The 16,118-nt window shown below is 44.6% G+C and overlaps 1 long non-coding RNA gene across 2 annotated transcripts in view; it reads left to right on the forward strand.

Moving 5' to 3' along the window:
- The window catches only part of LOC121141441, a 36,016-nt gene extending 20,245 nt beyond the window's left edge, over nucleotides 1-15,771 (forward strand). Inside the window, exons 2-3 of one of the 2 annotated variants that reach the window (XR_005878357.1) lie at nucleotides 10,252-10,293; nucleotides 13,638-15,771. This is a non-coding gene — a long non-coding RNA (uncharacterized LOC121141441). The remainder of the gene's footprint in view (nucleotides 1-10,251; nucleotides 10,294-13,637) is intronic. The other variant, XR_005878356.1, reaches the window with a different exon arrangement.
- The last annotated feature ends 347 nt before the right edge of the window (nucleotides 15,772-16,118 follow it).

The following is a 16,118-nucleotide window of genomic DNA, read 5'->3' on the forward strand; positions in this document are numbered from 1 at the left end:
GCTCTTCTCACCTTCACCACACAGGACAGTGGCTCTGAACACCACTTGATCTGCAACTGGAGGCCACATACGGTGTGGTGTTGACGAGAACTGTGCTTGGGTCATAGAGGACCCCCCACCAGGGTCACAGGAATGAGGCTGGGATGGTGGGGAGCATGTGTTCTCCCAAAATTGCTCATCAACAGATAACTGTAGGTCATTTGCATTGTTTTCTTAGGCATGTTGCTTCAAGGATTCCCTTTTTTGTTTCATACCCTCATGAACTTCTTTATCCTTTACTCTTTGGGAAAACTTACTGCCCTTGGTTCAGCTGCTGTCCCCTCCAGAAGGAAGTCAAATGGAGCAAGGGCAGACCTGATTTGAAATCAGATAGCACTTGCAGTCTCTTCACCTTTTGTTAAATCTACCTTTGGTTTTTTGTATGGAAACTGGGTTTCTGACACCAGGATGACCAAATAGAGGCAGTCAGGAAATGGCCTATTTCTGGTTCTAAGTGGGTACTTAGAAACCAGTCCCCAAACTTCTAAGCTCTGGCATTTCTTTCCTTACTCTTCTCTCCTCCCCAATAAAGAAATCATTCCAGTTGAGACTTTGGAGGCACAGGGTGAAAAGTGGAAAGCAGAAAGTGATGGCCCATCAACTCCAAGCCTCAGTCTAGACCCTTGAGTTGGCTCCAAGACTCAGGCTGGACCTTTGATAGATTATTCTACCTAGGGAGAAACCAGTTGTGACTCAAACCAGTCCTCAATACTCTTCCACCATGCCTCTTCTTCCTGGTTGCCTCACCCCCACAGGCCAGCACACAGACCCTTTAGACGACTTTGACGGGCTTCTGAAGGAAGTGAGAAAAGCTCCTGGATTCTGTTCCCTTTTTTATCTGTCCCCACAAAGTCCCTTGTTCTTTATGTTTTTCTTCCAGTCTCATAGATGGGGGTCTTTGATTCCTGGTTTTTCTATGCTGTGTCCCCTTCCTCCACTACCCACCCCTCAGCCCTGAAGCCTTCAGAGTCTTCTGCCCTCAGAGCCTTCCTAGGTTTGTAGTGTTAGGAATGCCAGGATGGGTAGGGAAGTCCTCTTGGGGAGTTTCGTTAGGTTGGAGTTTGGAAATTTGACGCCTTAGTCATTTCTCCTAAAATCAGCTTTGGATGTGAAGCAAGCAGAGGACCTGAATGTAGGGGCATGGATTCTAGTCCCACTCCAGTGCTAAACCCAGCTGTGAGAAGCTGTGAGATTTGGCAAAGCTTTTGTGAAACTTGTGTCTTCAACAGAGAAGTAGAGGTATAACGAGACCACCTTGAGGCCCATTCCTTCTCATTTAAGAAATAAAGTAATAGGAAATTTCTGGTTTCATTTCTGATCTCATTTTCCCTAAAGTCAGCACATAGTACTCCTCTTGTGGGTAAGGCTGGAAGGGTTTTCTGCTCCTTCGTATTCTGGGGCCTGGGGACTCACTGTACCTCTTGACTCATGCACTTCTTCCATAGGCAGTTCTGGTTCCTCCATTTAGCCATGTACCATTCAACCACTGAGCTACTCCCAGCCTCCACCGGTCTATTTTCCATCTACTCAGTCAATTCCACATCTCCCGTCTGTTAACATGCATTGTTCATAAATGATAAAGCAACAGTTGTTGACTCAGTCAAGAAGGTGATGTACTGGGGGTGATGTGGAGTGGTTTGTAGAAAGGTCAGAACACAGGAGATGTAGCTTGGAAGAGGGTCAGATGTCAGAATGCTGTTTAACTGGATATACTCTGGTCTTGTAACAGTAAGGCTCCCCAGTTCTAGGAGAGGAAGCACCAGCTTTGCCATTTGCTTGCTGACAAAAGGCACCTGATTTATAGGATCATTGAGAACAAATACCTTGGGAAGGAGGGATGATCCCATGAAAGAGTGCCAAGTTGACCCTTGAGACTGAAGCATGTATGCTATGTAGAAAAACTAATCCATACCCCACTCACTCACCATCCCTGTATCCATCCACTCTCATCCATCTATTCATCTGTTTCATAGCCAAAGACTATACTTTTACTGAGTTCCCATCATGTTCCCAAAATGAGCTCAGCACTTAGATACAATAAATTTGCTTTCTGTTGCTGTGATAAACACCACAACCAAAGTGACTTGGGGAGGAGATAGCATATTTAATCTTACAACTTAAGATCCATCATGAAAGGAATTTAGGGCAGTAACTCAAGGCAGGAACAAAAACCAATACTCGGGAGGAGTGCTACTTACTAGCCTGCTCTTTTTATGGCTGCTCAGCTTTGTTTTGTACAGCTCAGGACAACTTGCCTAGGGGGTGACACCACCCCTAGGTCTCCAGTAAGAAAGATCTAGGATCTCCTCATAAGGGATTCATCAACAGTTAAAACAGAGGACACAGGGAAAGGAATCTATATACTTGTATCAGTTTACTTGGAGGAGGTGTCCAAAAGCCACTTCCTTCTAGCTATGGAACAGTGAGAAATGAACATATCAGACCACCAGAAGTTTGCTTATCATAGGGAAGCATACAATGTAGCTAGGATTCAACACACGGTGGACAAGGTGTACCTCACTTTCCACATCCTAAAATGAGAAGTATGAACATAAGAATCTCTTCCTTGACTGCCTTAAAGCACTGCTGTGGAGGTGAAATGAGTTAATAGATGTGGAGTCACTTTCCAAGTGGCAGAAAGAGAAACTGAGTCACCATAGTTACATGTATCCCCAGAGTTGCTCCTGTGTTTCTGGCTTTTCCCATACACTCAATGTCTCCCACCCACCGGTGACATTGAAGAGGATTTGTGAAGTGCTTTTGACCCTTTGGTAGGCAGCATAGAGCGTTCAGTACTACTCACTTCTGAGAAGTGGATGAGCAAGGCTCTGGGGGCCTAAGGTGGGTTGAGAATGGCCACCGGGTAAGGATGTAGGCATGGTACTGGGCTTGGTTCCTTGTGGATTCAAATGGTCTCAGCGATTTGAACTCTGAGGCTTTTGGAGTCTCCAACTGTTTCAGCTCATAATAGGAAGGAGTTGGGTTCTCTAAGTTGTAGCCAAGTCAACACAGTGGCTGACATTGACAGCTGTGAAGGAATTCACCAAGATAAGAGGAGGCAAAAGTAGAATTTGTTAGACATTGGGCAAAAGAATAGAGAGAAGCTCCTGGCACAGAGGGATTCCAAGGGCTATTTTTATTTTAATTAAAAAATTGTGAAAGTACAGCCTCACCGTGTAGTCCTGGTTGCCTTCTAGCTTGCTTTATAAACCAGGCTAGTCTCAAACTCACAGAGATCCATCTGCCTCTGCCTCCCAAGTGCTGGGATTAAAGTCATGTACCACTGTGCCTGGCTGCTTTTATGGCAGGGGGTGGTTCTACAAGAGCAGTCAGGCAGTATTTCAATGTTACAGTGTCTAGGAACAATTGCAGCTGGAGCCCATCACATTAATGATTAATCACAGCCTGGGCTTGAGACAATGATAGCTGAGACCTGAGTCCGAAATGGCTCAGTATCACCGTAAATCCTAAAACGATATTCACAGTTTGCAGCTAGGACTTGTTATGGTTAACTTTCCAATGAAATAATGCTTGCTCATACACCTGTGGCCTGGATGTGAGACAGACTGCTTCAGTAGCAAAGGCAGTCTCATTCTGAGGCTAGACCAGCTTCCCATAGTGATCTGTCCCAAAACAGCACTGAGGCCACTGTGTGTGGAGAGGGGCATAGAGTTTTAGAGGAATTAACCTTGGATTTGCAGGATTTGAGGCCATGACTTAGAGTAAGACAGTTCACTTCTCTGAACTTCAGTTTTCTCATCTGTGAAATGGGCAGCTAGATCATGGAGAACAGCCTATCAATGGCTCTTGCTCATCTTTGATGGGTTTCTGGGCTAAGCACAAGCCTGTCTGGCCCTACTCAACTGATTTCAATAGGAAAAGCATTCCCTTAGCTGCCCTTCATTGGTGGTGAGCTGTATATTGCTATAACATCTGTGGAATTTGGCATAATCTGCTAAAAAATTGGAAAGAGCATATTGTTATTAATAAACACTAGGAATTCTACTTTCAGGGATTTATCTCTCATTTGTATTCACACATTGACAACTTACTCTTTACAAGATACCGTGGTTTGTGTTAATGAAGAGTGGTGACAGCTTCATTGTCTATCATAAAGGACTGATGAAATAATTCTGGCACTCCCATATGGTGGCATGTCAGACACCACCATAAGAAGGAGGCAGATTCCACACACAGAAGTAGAATGAGCTGTAGGAGACAGTAACTGTAAGAAGCAAGAGGGGAAGAATGGCTGATACAATTATGGCAATGTGTGTGTATGCTGGGTAAAATAAAACAAAACCAAGAAGAGTTGGGGATAGCTCAGTGGGAAAGCACTTGCCATGAGGGTAGAAGGACTTACTCTCAGTTCCTACATCAAATAGCTTGTATGTGATGGTGTGTATTTGTACATATACTGGGCAGTCCCTGGGACCCACTGAAAAGTCAGCCTAGCCTAGTCGGCAAGTTCCAGGCTGATGAAAAGACCTTGCCTCAAACAACAAGGTGGACAGTGCTGGAAGACATTATTACAGAAGCAGCAATTAATATTCTAGGTATCAACCCACCAGAATTAACTTCTGATAGAGAAAATATACTGGGTGCTTTATGTTCTCAAAAAGGCCCCAGAGAAAGGAAATTCATTCTCACCAGGGTGTCAGTGGTAAAGCTGCAGCCTCGATCTCATACTATGTATCCTTAGTTTTTCCCTTTGATAGTGCTGAGAAATCAGCCTCTTTAATCAGTTAGCAGCACATTTTACAAGTCCCCTCTGAGACTTAAGTTTGCTTGGACATTTTACAAGTTAAGTCCTCTCTGAGATGTGAAGAGTCTGCTTTTCTCAAGATTTCCTGGCTTGAGATATAGTTATGGCCTATTGTTAGAGAGTTGTTAATTATCTGTGGGTATATAATCTGGAAGCCTTGTGGGAAGAAAAGGAGCTTTTAGAGAATTTTTAGAACTTTCAGAGGATTTTTAAGGAGGAAAATTTTTTTTCTAGACAGGGTTTCTCTGTATTGTTTCGGAGGCTGTCCCGGAACTTGGTCTGTAGACCAGGCTGGCCTCGAACTCACAGAGATTCCCCTGCCTCTGCCTCCCGAGTGCTGGGATTAAAGGCGTGCACCACCAACACCCAGCGACAAGGAGGAGAATTTTTAAGAACTTTTAAAGAGAACCTTAAGAGAGAGCTTTTAGAGGGGAAATTATTAGAACTTTTAAGAAGAAATATTTTTTAATTTTTGTCTTATTAATTTATTTTTTACATTCCAATCCCAGTTCCCCCTCCCTCCTCTCTTCCTGCTCCCTTTACTCCCCCCCCCCCATACCCCCTATCTCCCATCTTCTCCTTGGAGAAGGTAAGGTCTCCTGTAGGAAGTCTACTAAGTCTGTCCCATCATCTCATTGAGGCAGGACCAAGGCACCTCTCCACCCCCCACAAGGTATCTCCCCATATAGAATGGGCTCCACTAAGTCAGTTTGTACATTAGTGTTAGATTTAAGGAGATATCTTTTATTTTATTTTTTATGTTTTTATTTAAATTAGAAACATGCATGCTTCAAATGTCAATCCCAGCTCCCTCTCCCACCCCTTCTCCCGTGTCCCTCCACCAGCTCCCCCCTAACCCAATCCTTACATCATTCCCCAGGGAGGGTGAGGCCCTCCTTGGGGGGATCTTTAAGGAGATATCTTAAAGAGAGCTTTTTGAGGGAGAACTTTTGAGAAGAACATTTCTTGAAGACTAATGAGCCATGAAAATATGTGTATGAACTGAATAATTGGCCCCCAGATCTTATTAGTCAGCCTCAACCTTCCTGCTGTAAGTCTCCTGCCTGAACACTCTTTAGGACACTGAGAAAAGGCACCTAAGGTTGATTTTTTTTGCCTCTACACACTTGTGAGCACATATGTACCTACACATATGCACAAGCATGCACACACACACCCACACACACACACACAGAGACAGAGAGAGAGAGAGAGAGAGAGAGAGAGAGAGAGAGAGAGAGAGAGAGAGAGAGAGAGAGAGAAAATCACCTATCATTAAAAACTAGTAAAGGTGAAGGAGGGAGCATGGGTCATGGTAGGATATCCCCTTCCCTTACATACCATTGCATACCTTTAGAATTTATGTCATCTGAAACTGTTGGCACAAACTTGTAAATCCAGCACTGAGAAGGCTGGGTGAGAGAGGGGGGATCATGAGTTGGAGGCAGGCTTGAATCACACACTGAAAATATGTCTCAAAAAACAACAATAAAAAAAGAGAACACATCCTTTCCCCACCAAGCCTCCCAAACAAACAAACAAATTAAGAACTTCGTGTCAGGTAAGTGTTCAAATGTCTGATCAGTTCTAAGAAGTTGTGGCCAGTGTTAAAGGACGAGCTCCCCATAAAGCTTTGCTCAGGCCTCAGAGTTCACTGAGTCCCCTGAACAGACCTCGCTGCCCTCAGCAAAGGTTCTCTGAGGTGGCCTGTCTCATGCAGGGCCTCCCTATTCCAGCCTCCTCACCTCAGCCCTCACCTCACCCTTCACTGCACCAGGGAAGTGGGCTTTTAGAACCACACTTAAAGCAACCTAGCACTGTGCCTTCCTCTCAGAGCAACAGTCAGGAAGAGAGGGAGAGGCAGACCATCACCTTCTCTGGCTTAGGGTGTTGTGTAGGGGAGAGAGCAGTCCCCAGAGTTGCATATGAAAGGTTCAGGCATTACACTGGCCTGCCCTGTTACCTGGCAGGATACACTCAGGCAGCACTCTGGTCAGCCCAGAGTATTGCGAGAACCATGCAGGTTCAAAGGACCCCTTTAAAGGACTGACCCCTGCCTGCTTACGCTCTCTTTTGCTCTTCTTCTTATCTCTATCTCATCCTCTCTCATCTTCTCTCTCTCATGCCTGGCTCCCTCCTGACTCACACTCTCACCCCAGACCTCACCTACTCTCCCCTGTACCAGGTAATGTATAGTATGAGCATTTCCCTTTCAGTCCTCACAGTTAATAGTAGGTAGTATTATCTTCCCCATGTCACAAACAAGATGACCTGGGCCTGAGTCAGCATAGCTACTGAGTCAGCAGCCCAGTGTTAGTTTCTGTTTCCAGCTGCCTTCTTTGAGCAGTGACAGGGCTGCTGTGTCAGAAATGGGGACAGAAAGTGGCAGGAAGAACCACAGGCTGGAAGAGGGAAAGGGGGGCTCAGAAGGTGTTGGATGACAAGGACTTTCACAAGAATATCCCTGCCATTGCAAAGTGTCCATAGACAAGACTCAGCCAAACCTGAGGTATTCTGGGGCTTTTTCTGACAGGGAAAAGTCCCCCTTCTTTGAGGCTGACAGGAGCTGTAGAGTAGTGAGATACAGGAGGCAGGTGGGCAGCCAGCCCGTCCTGCCACAGCAGGTAGAAGAGCAGCAGGCCAAGGGGAAGCCACTGTGGGAATACCTCAGCTCACAGCTGCCTTCCTCGTGGGCCTCCATCTATGGTTACATAGTCCCAGGGTAAAGACAACAACAGCACAAATGATAATTAGGCAAGAAAGCACAGCCATACACAAAGATTCAAAGGAAAAGATACAAATCCTAAGAAATATAAGGGCTGGGACTGGAGAGCTGCCTTGGCAGTTAAGAGCACTTGTTACTCTTGCAAAGGAACTCAGTTTGATTCCCTGCACCCACATAATGGCTCACAGCCTTTCTTAATTCCAGTTCCAGGGGATCCAATGTCCTCTTGTGACCTCCATGAATGTCAGACACATACATGGAACATAGACACACATGCAGGCAAAACACCATACCTATGAAATAAAATAAATCTTAAAAAAGAATAACAAAGACTCCAGAAGTGCAGAGTCATAGCAAGAATCTAAGTGTGCACACTTAAACTGACAGGAAATGAATGCTTACTCCCATAACTTAATTGGCTATATATTTCCCTTGGTATTTTGAGGGCCTGGTGGAACATCCATTTTCTCCTTTCTGGGCCATGTCCAGGTATTTGGGGGCTCATAGGGTTGTCTATGTCCACAGGTTCTTGTTGAACCACTCTCCCCACAGTAAGCATGGCTGTGAGTCTGTCTGCTGGCTTTCTAGTAGTCTGAGGTTCCCCCATGAGAAAGGACATAACTCATCAGTCTGGGTGGTCCCTGCAGCTCTTCCTATCTGGGCTTTCCCTGGACCCTCTAGCTTACACCAGGATCTCCTGTTGGTTTGGAGGACTTCTGCTTTCTTTAATAATTCTGGCAAAGAGGCTGTATGTTTCCTCTTTGGTCCTTCCTAACAGGGTATGTAGCAAGACTCAGCTCTACCCTCTGCCTGCATCATGAACCCTTAGTGTGCTTGAGTATCAGAAGAGATAAAATAGGAAAATATAATTTCCTATCAGAGAAGGGAGTGGCAGAGACGATCTGACAAGGAGTCCTTTCCCACTGATGACACCACAGACAGTGTGTCTATCTGCATGTGAACTTGGCAACCTGTGCTAATCCCTGAGAGGCAGTATCCTGTTACCCCAGAGAAACTTCTCCACTGCTCCCTAAGACCCCCTTCCCCACTGTTCCAAGGAGTGAACCTAGCAGAGCCCTTGGAGCTGAGTACATCAGCCTTCCTGTGCCTTCACTGCATAACCACACCCGAGGGAAGACACACAGGCACCACTAGCTTTACTTGTCTTGTGCAGAAAACCACAACTGCTGTGAGTTCATGAGAACAACCACTGTGTCATATACAGAAGACAGCATTGCACAACACCTCTCCCCATCCTTCAGCTTTTGTGTTCTTCCCTCCCTCTCCTTCTACCACACTCTCAGAGCATTGCTGGGATTAATATAGGTGTTCCATTTAGGGCTGAGCACACCACAGTCATGTATTCTTAGCTGCTTGACTAATTATGAGTCTCTGCATTAACTCTTGTCCACTGCAAAAAGAAGCTTTTCCAACCAAGATCTAGAACAGTACTATTCTATGGGTATAAATATAAATATATTGGGTTTCCTATACTACAGTCTATAATCTTCTTAGCCTTTAGAAAACAAAAAATAAAATTTACTTTTTATTTTATGTGTGTGAATGTTTTGTTTACCTGTATGTGCACCACATGCATGGGTGGTATCTGAGGAGAACAGAAGATGGCATATAATCTCTCAGAACTGGAGTTACTGATGGTTGTGAGTTGTCTTTGTGGAGTGCTAGGAATCCAACCTAGGATCTCTTCGAAAACAAATGCTCTTAACTGTTGACCCATCTCTCCAGCTCTGCCATAGGTGTCAGTGTTCTGTGTTACATGGGTCAGTGGAAGAAAGAGAGTCACTCCAGCATGTTTTACCGATTATACAGCAGCAGCAGCAGCAGCAGGGAGTCAGCTTCTGATGAACTGACTATCACGTGCGTGGCTTTGCAAAAGCCCCTTTATTGTTACACAGAGACACTTTTGGCAAACCAATTTCTGCATACAAAAACCTCTATCTGGAGTTGTTTGAAGGAACCAGTACATAAGCAATTCTCAGCCACATGAGACTTCCTGTTTGCTAGGTTAGTCTCACGACTAAGTTATGCAAAGGTTCTGAAATTCCTCTACAAAGAGTAATTCAGGTAACAATCACTGACTTCAAACTAAAGGTTGTTTCAAACCCTTGGTGCCATCACTCCAGAATTCATGCTGACACAGTGGATCTGTTGAGTCATTCACTACACTTAGGAGTTTGACCAGGTTTACAATATCAGGTATGAATTCCCTTCTGGAGAGTAAGCCTAAGAGCCAATCAGAAAGCTGTTGGTTACCCCAATAGCACCATGCCACCATTGCACCAATAGCCACATCCTGCCTGCCAGGGTCAGTATTGTATCATTCAGTGTTCAGTGCTGGGTAAGACTTTTGGTGTCTTTTCTCCTGCAGTGGACAGAAGTGAATAGCACCTTCTAGCTCTATGAAAGCTAGCCAATAGGGAGGAAGTTTCCAGCTTAGTTCCCTGTTTATTTCTCTATGTGCCACAACCAAACTTTATATGTCTTTGGCAATATTATCTTGCCATCTAGTAATAATGGCCAGCCAAGAGCATTGCCAGGGTTCTTTTGAGAGCCTGTGGGGATCCCTGATCCCATGCCCAGAACTGAGATTTTTTTATTTAATAACCTTTGTCTTGTGCAGAAATCACCCCCCCCCCACACACACATACACATTCTTTTTACAATCTAATTTTAATCACTGTTTCTTTTGTATGTTGCCTAGGTCACCCCCCACTCCCCAGTGATGGACTTACTTCGTGTAGAGGTTGGTGAAAGGGACAAAACCTCAGGCTAAGTTTTTCATTCTAACTCAGCCAGCCCTAGTAAGATTGAATATCTTTCTTTGTCCCTTAGCAGTCTTGAGATGTGACTCCGTCTGGTCGTGTGTGTGTGTGTGTGTGTGTGTGTGTGTGTGTGTGTGTGTGTGTGTGTGTGTGTGTGTGTGTGTGTGTGTGTAGGCCACATCTGGGACTAATCTTTTTGGTCAGTCAGGCTTGGTAAAAGTCCAGAGACACACACTCTCAGGAAGACTATGTACTGGGCAGACACAGAGCAGCCCATTTCATTGTGAGGAGTGAATGTAGAGCAGGACACACTTCCCTCCACTTTTTTCTAAGAACACATCCAGCCAGCGTGTGGGCACAGGTCCAGCTTCCCCTGTGCTGGGGAAGGGACATTAGGTGGATAAAGAAACCATAATGAATGGCAGACATCTCCAGTCTTTGGTGTCTTCTGGTTTGGGCATCACCTGGGATTTATTTTTGTTGGTCAGTCTCTTGTATTTCTGTCTGATCTTTTGTCCCCTAGATATCTCTTTTACCCTTTCTGTCTTCCTTGTTCATATCTTCTTGCTCACATCATACACAATGTAGTTTTGTTTCTTCTCCCCAGCCAGCACATGCATTAAGATTCCTTTCTTCCATTACCTTTTATTTAACAAAAGAATCCCCCCTTTTAAGATCTGTTGGGGCCGGGCGGTGGTGGCACACGCCTTTAATCCCAGAACTCGGGAGGCAGAGGCAGGCGGATCTCTGTGAGTTCGAGGCCAGGCTGGACCGACAACCTCCAAAACAATACAAAGAAACCCTGTCTCATAAAAACCAAAAAAAAAAAAAAAAAAAAAAAAAAGATCTGTTGGGATTCCTGGAGGTTATTTTCGTCTTACTCATCACCTTCAGATGAGGCAGGTCAGTACCAGGCAAGAACCTGGACCCATCACATTAGTGTCAGGCACACATCTGTGATTGTAATGGAACTCACTTGGAAGAAAGAGCTGGCGGCATTTTAATCTACTACGAAAAATCAGAAACACAGCCACTCCAGGCAGGGGAATTGGCTGAGTTTCAACACTGACTGTGTCTGAATTAAAGATTTGCTTGTCAGACAAGAAGCAAATGCTGCCACCAGCGTGTAGACAACATCCACTTCAAGGGTGGAGATTATTGCATTACTTAGTACCTCAATGATTTGCAAATGCCATTTAAAGATGAACTCAGGAAAAGTTTGGGAGTCTTACTAGATATGAAGTAAGGGATTCAGAAGTCATCTTGTCCTTCCTCACACCTTTTCCCCTGGCCTCCCACAGCTGGACTTGCAGATTTCCACACGCAGTCTTGGTTGCTCCTTGTGGTGCATTTCAAGACTGACTTGAAGATAGCTATGGGTGGTGACAAGCCTTTTGAAAGTTGGCCATGGTTGGCCATGAGTGGCAATACCCTAGTACATATCCTGGAATCCACATTATACAGCTTAACTCCACACTATATACCTAGGGTCACACTGGTATGTAGAAGATTTTTTTCTAAATACATTTTTTCTAAATACATTGCCCATGCCTTCCCTTTTCTCACCATTGATTCCAGTTAAAGAACATGGCTTTGACTTTGATCTTTTGAGTTCCTGTTACTGTTTTTTAGTAAATGAGGTCTGGATTTGCCCTAAATTCTTTAAAACAGAATGGTGGTGGTGAGATGGCTCAGGGGTTAAGAGCACTGACTGCTCTTCCAGAGGACTCGAGTTCAATTCCCAGCACCCACATAACAGCTTACAACTGTCTCCAGTCCCAGGAGATGTTATACCCTCCTCTGACCTCCACAGGCACTTGGCATGCTTGTGGTGCACAGACATATATCCAGGAGGTACAGGTGGTTGTGAGCCATTGAGATAGATACTAGGAACTGAACTTGCATCCTCTGGAAAAGTAGTACTTGCTCTTAGTCACTGAGCCATCTCTCCATTCCCCCTTGCCCTGAGTTCTGACTCCTTTGATATTTGTAGTTCATCTATCAAGTGTGTGTACCATTTTTCAAGGCAGGGGTTCTGATCTTCTCCTTTTTTATAAGAAACCTTTTAAAAAGATTTATTTACTTACATGCGCATGTGTGTGTGTGTGTGTGTGTGTGTGTGTGTGTGTGTGTGTACAGTTGAATGCCTTTTTGTGTCACTCTCCTCCTATTCCTCTTCCTCCTCCTCCTCCTCCTCCTTTTTTTTCTTTTTGTTCTGATTTTTTTTTGAAACAAGGTTTCTCTATGCAGCACTGGTTATCCTGGAGCTTGCTATGTAGAACAAATTGACCTTGAATTTACAGAGGTATTCCTGCCTCTGTCTCCTAAGGGCTGTGATTAAAGGAGTGTACCACCACATCTAAAGATTGATTGACAAGGCCGAGCCATGCTCAGGCTAATGGTCTGATAGCTAATCTAATTATGAGACTGATTTGGAATCACCTAGGAGATTAAGGAGGCACACTTCCGTGTGTGCATTTCCAGAGTTGACTGAGGAGGAAGACCTATTCTGAATGCAGCATCACCATCCCATGAGACTTGAAAGGGGAAGAAGAAAACCCCTAAAAAAGTTTTGAATACAGGATTTGTATTTCAGCTGGGGCTGGGACCCTGTACTCCCTGTCTCTACCTCTTTTGGAGCTGGAGTTATAGGTGTTTGTAGGATACAGGGCTTGTAGGACAGACACACACATACACCCACACCCCCCCCTCCTTAATCTAGGTGATTCCAAATTCAGTCACATTAACAATTAAGATTCACCATCATACATGAGCAGTGTCTTGGCCTTGTCAATCCCACAGTTGCTGGGCTTCATGTCCTGAGTGACAGGGCTGGAATTTGAACTGAGGTTAGTGTGATATATGGCTGCTGTGTTGTGCATCACTGCCTTATGGGAGACAGGTGCAAAAGCAGCACATAGCTCTCTGGCCTCCATCATTGCCTGAGCTGTGTCTTTTGACTTCTGCATTTAACTCTACCTGAAAAACCACATGTCCATGGATATGGAACCTGACCTGGCATGGCAGGTCACTTGACGTTTGGGTTCTTGGATGAGCAAAATTTTAGAGCCTGATCTATATGTTTGATCCCTCAGGAAGGTCTGTAGCAGACTTCAGATGTGAGGGCGACTTTTCACATTTATTTATTTATTTATCTATTTATTTATTTATATCACAGCATATGGAGGACAGAGGACAATTTGCAGGAAGTTGGTTCTCTTCTTCCACTGTGTGGGCTCAAGTGATCGAACTCGGGCTTTTAGGCATGGGGTCAAGTGCCTCAATCCAGAGAACCATCTCACTGATTGGGTTTTTGTTTTTACAGGAGCTGCTTTAAAGTTCTTCTCTGGTGATGCCGTTATCTGGTTCACCTCAGAGCTGGTCTCTACTGCTTCCCGTTGAGTCATTTTGGATTGTGTCTTGCACACTATGAATATTATATTGTGGTGACTCTAGATTCTACCATACTGCTCTAATGAGTTTTCTGTCTTTGTTCCACCAGGCCATGAGCTCAGGTTCAAACTGCAAACTGTTGTGGACAGCTGATCTTAGTTTCATTCTTTAGCTGCCAAATGCTTTTATTCTAACCAAATTTGTTTTGCCAGAACTGTGGACTGAATTTGTACAAAGACTTTGGGATTTCCCTCTGCTGGCTTTCCCCATTTCTGTGGTTCCCCTCTATTCTTCATGGCAACTGTTGCCCAGGCTCGTTCCTCTGCTCCATTGTGCAGAAATACCACATCGTTTCTATTGGGTTTTAATGAGCCATATCCATCCTCAACAGCAGCTTCAGTTGACCTCATGTTACTAGAGGTCAAAGCCTGGGTCCTGACCACCCTAACAAGCTCTCAAGACACTTGGTAAAGAGACAAGCCATAGTGAAAAGCAGAGGAAGGAGATTTATTCAGTGTGGCCACCGTAGGAAGAGATCATCGACAATCCCTCTCAGGTCCTTTTTTGGGAGGGAGGAAGTAGAACTGCTCAAGACAGGATTTCTCTGTGTAGCTTTGACTGTCCTGGAACTTGCTCTGTAGACCAGACTGGACTTGAACTCTGAGATCTGTCTGCTTCTGTCTCCCTGAGTGCTGGAATTAAAGACATGCACCACCACTGCCTGGCCCAAGTCCTTCCTTGGGGTACTGACATGTGATTCAGATTTGAGTAGAGGACAATAGGTGTTGATAACTAAGCAGTCCGCTCAAGGTGTGGTGTGGCCCATCATTGACCCATCATTGGCTCTTGTCTGGCTTGCAAGGTGGCCTGACAAGTTGTCAGAACTGGGAGAAAAATTCCTCCTCTAGTGGCACCGATCTTCTTCAGATTTCCCCCCTATCCCCACCAGATGTCTGGGGAAATTTCATTTCTTCAGGCTCATTATTTCAGTAATTTGATAGCTGAAGGGAGGATGTTATAGTATACTTCCTTGTTGCCATAAATAAACACACTGAGCAAAAGCAACTTGGGGAGGAAAGGTTTTATTTTAGTTTACAGGCTATAGTCCACCATCTAGGGGAGTTGGCAGGAACTCAGGCAGGAGCTTGAAGTAGAAACCAATGGAGGAATACTGCTAATTGGTTTGCTCTCTGGCTTGCTCAGCTAACTTTTTATAGCCCAGGCCCACCTGTCTAGGGGTGGTGCTGACCACAGTGAAGATGGGCCCTCCTACATCAATTAGCTATCAAGAAAATGCCCTACAGACATGCCCATAAACCAATCTGTTGGAGATAATCCCTTAACTGAGGGTCCCTCTTCTTAGGTGTCTCTAGTTTATGACAAAAACCAGCACTGAGGAATATAAGTATCTCTTGAGACTATCTTTTATCTGTCTGTCTATTTATTTTTATTGAGACAAGATTCACTTTGTAGCTCTATCTTTAGATTATCTTCGCTAGGGGCTGCTAACTGCTCTTCCAGAGGACCTGGGCTTGATTCACAGCACCCACATGGCAGCTTGCAGCTCACACACAACTCACAACCATCTGTAACTCCAGTTCCAGAGAATGCCCTTTTCTGGCCTCTCTGGTACACAGACATACATGCAGGTAATGCAAAGGCAAAAGCTAACCTGTAAACCTCACTTGTCCAAGGACAGATAACTTCCTAGAATGCTGGAGGCTGTTGTTTTTATGGGAGATAATAAACCACATGATTTCTATCCCCTCGACAATTTTTTTTTTACTCAGTTCCACCGAATGTGCTTGACTACATGTAGGCAGGAGGTATGTGGGCAGGGAATAAGTCAGAATGTGTATGCTTGCCCCTGATTGGATGTGGGCAGGAGGTACACAGGCAGGAAGCACACCAGGATACATGCTTGCCCCCCGATTGGAAGGATGGAAAATATGGTGGCCTTACAGTTTTGTCTTTTTAAGTCTCTGCAAAATGTGACTCATTTTCTGGTAACCCAGGAATGGACCTGGCCATTATCCCGGCCAATATTTAATTAAAGCTTGCTTCAATTTGACTGAAAATTGTGTAATGTTCTTATTCTCGCCTGGTGGGAGTAACAGTAAAGTACTCATATGCATAAAATAAATCTTTTTATTCTGTTTAAAATATTTTTATTTATTCTTTGAGAGTTTCACACAGTATATTTTGATCATATTCTTTTCCCTCCCCCAACTCCTCTCAGGGTGGGGACTTTGTGCCCACTTTCCCTTCCCTGTTGGGTTTTTCATCTGGTTGGAATCTGTGCAGTCTTGTGAATGCCATCACAGTCTCTCTGAATGCATGTGTGCATCCACTCTGTGTGTCTGGAAAATGCTGTTTCCTTCAAGTCATCCACCACCTCTGGCTCTCCCAGTCT

This window comes from Mesocricetus auratus, unplaced genomic scaffold (genome assembly GCF_017639785.1).
Source record: "Mesocricetus auratus isolate SY011 unplaced genomic scaffold, BCM_Maur_2.0 Super-Scaffold_100007, whole genome shotgun sequence".
Taxonomy (NCBI): domain Eukaryota; kingdom Metazoa; phylum Chordata; class Mammalia; order Rodentia; family Cricetidae; genus Mesocricetus; species Mesocricetus auratus.